The sequence below is a fragment of the Capsicum annuum genome, unplaced genomic scaffold (genome assembly GCF_002878395.1).
Source record: "Capsicum annuum cultivar UCD-10X-F1 unplaced genomic scaffold, UCD10Xv1.1 ctg79130, whole genome shotgun sequence".
Classification (NCBI taxonomy): Eukaryota; Viridiplantae; Streptophyta; class Magnoliopsida; order Solanales; family Solanaceae; genus Capsicum; species Capsicum annuum.
The window spans coordinates 1-4,684 of record NW_025889685.1 but is presented as its reverse complement, the minus strand read 5'-3'; the positions used below and the strand labels follow the sequence as shown (position 1 = coordinate 4,684).

At 34.1% G+C, this 4,684-nt stretch overlaps 1 non-coding gene across 1 annotated transcript; it reads right to left on the bottom strand.

Annotated features, from left to right (window-relative positions):
- Positions 1 to 2,406: 2,406 nt before the first annotated feature.
- LOC107856995 lies at positions 2,407 to 4,632 on the bottom strand. The gene is made up of 3 exons (XR_007051475.1): positions 3,787 to 4,632; positions 3,455 to 3,683; positions 2,407 to 3,363 (listed from the first exon to the last, which is right to left on the bottom strand). It is a non-coding gene; the product is annotated as an uncharacterized LOC107856995 (transcript).
- Positions 4,633 to 4,684: the final 52 nt, after the last annotated feature.

Below are 4,684 nucleotides of genomic sequence, written 5' to 3'. Positions count from 1 at the left end.
ATTTGCACCCCTACCCCCAATTTCTTTTAAATCAAATGATTTTAAAAATAAATAAATTAAAATCTGCCCCTCCCCGTCCCAACCACTCCACCGGCATCCCACCCCCACCCCCACTCCCCTAATTCTTTATTAAAAAAAAAAAGCAAAAAAAAATTAAAAAATGTTTTTTCAAAAAAAATAAATATATTTTTTCTCTTCCCCCAATCCTAACCCCAACCACCGCAGCTGTTCCCACCCTTATCCTTAATTTTCTTTTTCTTAAAAGAAGCTTAAATTTTTATAGTGTAATTAGAAACTTTAAGAAGAGATGGGTAACTTCTGTGTTTAAATGGGTATCCATAATTTATCCATTTTATCCATATTTGTATGAGCTTTTAAAATGAGGGTTGAAGCCCATATTTACTCATTTAAAATATGAGTGATCCAATTTATAGGTTAAATGGACCCCTTACTGAAATTACTAGCCCTAGTTCAAGTTAAACTACTCCCACTAGTCATGTAAGGATTTTTACACTACCAATGTAATTTAACTTGTTATAGTAGGTTGTTTGGTCGACTTTCTTGGTTGCAACATTTCTGTTGTCCTACGCAACTTAACTTGATAGCGTAAAAAAGTTTACACGTGCACGTGGAATTTACATCAAGCCACACAATTTAACCTTAGTAATTAGAAATTCAAGTGAAAAGGTGTGTAAAAGATATAGACTTGTTATAAGCACCGGGGCATGTAATTTTTATCGTCAGTGTACTATATACTAAACCTGCAACTCTTTTTGTTGTAGTCCTCTTCTTTGCTTCTTTTTTTTGTTTTGGTGACAACTGAAATTTGTTCTACATAATGGAGTTTCTTTTTATGGTAGTATCTTCCACTGGATTTTGCAAAGTCAAATGGATTGAATAGGAAGTCTGAGATGATTCTTAAAGACAAAACATAGAGATGTTGGTCAGTCTGGGTAGGGAGACTTGGAACTAATTCTGGCATTACACGCGGATGGACAAAATTCAGAACAGAAAATGGATTTCAAGTAGGAGATGCTTACAAGTTTGAACTGATCAAGAATGGGGAAATACCTATAGCATACTTCCATTGTAAGTTTTTTTTTATATTCTATGCTCTGACAGTATACATAAGTATCATTACTAAAACAAACACAAATTTGACAACGTTTTCCCACAGAAACATCGTTGGAAATATGGTGTTTCTGATGGGAGGTCCACTGGAAATGTTCGAGCCAAATTAGCAATTTATGTAATATATTTACGCAATTATATTAGTAAAAAGGTATTACAAATAAATCTCCATTTTTGTGGTCTCTATGTAACAATAACAAAAAACCCTGTGTAATCCCACAAATGGGATCTAGGGAGGGTAAGGTGTTCGCAATATTACCTTACCTTATAGGGGTAGAAAGGTTGTTTCCAATTGATCCTCGGCAACCCTCCTCCTTTATCTGGCTTTGGGACCAGTTAATTGTCTCTATGTAACATTTCTCAAAATCGTGTATTATTCTTGCAAATAGTTTTCTTCAAGTGGTCTTTACATGTTTTTTTATAGTTTCGAAATTATACAGCATCACTAATTAAGGATGTCATTTTGAATACACGACACAACGAAATAATGTAACTATTTTTCGCGTAAAATAATGTATATTTGCAGGCAAATATTCTGCAAAGTTTGCAAAGAGAAAGACACAATGAAGCAAGCTTGACATTTCTTTTTCTAATTTGACTGATCCAATGTATGTGTAGCTGTACAACCTCAAAAACCACGCATGATTTTGGTAAATACTATGTATGGTCTTAGTAAGTAGATGTAGGTACTGGTGAGTATTTAGTGGTGATGTTCTGTTCCTTGAATTTCCATGTAAGGTAAGTAAACCAGGAGTTGCTCAAGCATATTGGTGGCCTAAGACGAAATCAAATGGAGACCTTAAATTTTTAAGAAAGAATGATCTTTTTTACTTACTCTATTTTCAAAATTATATAATTGATTTTTTTAATTATTCTTTTTTAACTCATAATATAATTTATGTATTTAATCTTTCTTGAGACATAATACTCTAAATATATGAACTTCTAATAATTCTTTTTTTTTTTATATAAAATAAATTATTTTTTCTATAAATAATATTTAATTTGTTTTAAAAAAATTTATAATATATTATCGTAAAAAATGAGGCCCTCAAGGCTGCCTATATATTTACAAGATAGAGCCGCCCCTCAAGTAAACTGACTACAGTACCATTCAAAAGACTTGGCTTAGCCAACTTTTGTCCAGGGCCCAATTAGTACTATTCTAACTTGTGTTTTGAGCATTTTTGTGTTACTATTTTTGACATGTTGGAATGATTTGAGTTGAGTTTCAAGGTATTTGGACGCGTTTCAGACAAGTTTAAAATTGTTATTTTCCTATATATAACCTTCACCATATATAGGCGAGGGAAGCAAAATGACGGCACAATATATAGGCCAGTGAAGCATCCAGGAAATTAGAAAAGCCATGGAATAACCTTCTGAAAGTTCAAAAGTACAGAGCCCATTTGATTTTATCGACTCTTAATTCCTTCATTCCTGCAGCTCACGGGAATTAATACTCCTGTACCTTTCCAAATGCTAGGCTTTAAGAGCAACGCTTCCCTGATGTCCGCTGTCATTCAGCCTATCGTATAGATAGGTACGGCAGGAAGGTACTGCTCCTATGGGGTGTGTATCCTAATGTGTATTCTAGGCAGTAGCAGCAGGTGCTATTGGGGGGAAAGTTGGAACAAGGAGGCTTGCAACAGTTTGACATATGAGTTTTCTGTTCTGGAATTTTTGGTACTATCGATTTTATTATTTTTTTCATAGTAATACTGTTTTTTCTTTCTACACAATACAATCTTGTTTCTAATTCATTTTTGATTCCCAACAAGGCTAGGATTCACCAAGTTAGACATTCAATCCACACAACTTTCAATTGCCTCAATGCATAGCCAAATGATGTCAAGAAGACTATAAACTGTTGAAGCCATCCAGAATGAGAATAAGCAGTAAGACTGCTAGCCTATCATAAAATCATCGAAATTGAAATATTTGATACAATCGCGCAACTTCTCTTTAATTGAAACTGAGTACATATAGAGTGCAACAAAACGACTGACTAACGATCAATTGCAATTACAGAGCAGAGATTACACGGCTCCGAAAACATATAGTAAAATCTAAATTCTTGGTCTTCTGAAGGGAGCCTTGTTAGATGTCTGATTAGACAGGTTTGGGCAATGAATATACCAAAATGTACAAGAACCAAAATCATTACATCCACTTGCTTTAATGACTAGTTTCCTTGCTCATCAACAACTGCATCCTTCCCAGAATATTTACCTACAATTTTCAGAACAAAACATAGCCTCAATTTTCAATCTATACTAACACACAGGATAGTCATGAAACTAAAGGGAGATGAAATTCTCACAGTGGAAATGAACTATAGGTATTGTGCCATTGTTGGTGAGTTCAAACTTGTAAGTTTCTCCTACTTGAACACCATTTGCTTTTTTGAACTGTGTCCATCCCCTTAGAATTCCAAAGTGATGTCCCGTTCGACCTAGCCACGCTGACCATGATCTCTGCTTTCCATCGACAAGAATCATCTCACTTTTATCCATCAAGCCATTTGATTTCGAGAAATCCAGTGGAAGATACTGCTCAAGTTTATCCCAATATATAGATCAAAACGGTGTCATCACAACAACCAAAAAAAAAAAAAAGGCAGAGGGTGTTGCTAAATTTGTTGAAAACACTTACCAAAGTAGGATGTTTGATGGTGTAAGGTTTAAAAGTAGATATAAAGAGTTGGCATCAACAGATGTTGAAACAGCTACTTGTGATTCCGGAATAGTTGGGCTCGAGGTCTTATGCCTAAGACCTTTATCAGACATTCTTTCAGCATCAAATTTTTTCATCTTTACTTCAGCCTGGAGGGATGGACTTCCTCTCAAATCTTGTTTAATTAATTGAAACAACAAAGTTAGAACTGAAACTGAAGATGAACTTATAACCAAAAGAACATACATTAAGTTGGACGTAGAAAGGAACAAATTGTTATGCGCAATTTGGATATAGATTGTAATGTGTGTCAAGTAATTAAAATTCAAACCATGGAAATCTCGAACATATAAAAGTTAATAACTTGATGGGATTCGTGTAGCTATAAGGTCATCGATCTTGCTTTAATTAATTTAAAGAAGTAAATAAGTAAACAATAGAAAACAGGATGAAGTTTAAGACAAGGGCTTAGATGTGAAACTTATAATGAAATCTAAATATAGGTGTTTTTCCATTGGAAACCATCTCAAACATTAAGCGAGCTCCTTCCTTTAAGCAATTCAGAATGCAGAATTCACGCCATCCACTTCCAATAATGGTGTTTTCCCATTTGTATATACACTAAACGTCCATGATCATTGCTTGTCCCTCATAATTATATTCCATTTCCTGCCTATGAGTCTGTTTTCTTGTGCGAATTGTTTTGAAATACACTGAAAAAGGTAGCAAACAAACATTTAATATGTATCTGTGTTTTACACTTCCAAATTAACACAGAGATATGTGTTCGTTCTACATGTTTTTGCAGCATAATTGTCAGAGTATAATGTACATGTGAACTTACCAGAAAATACTTTGAAAGGCTATAAGGTTTAAT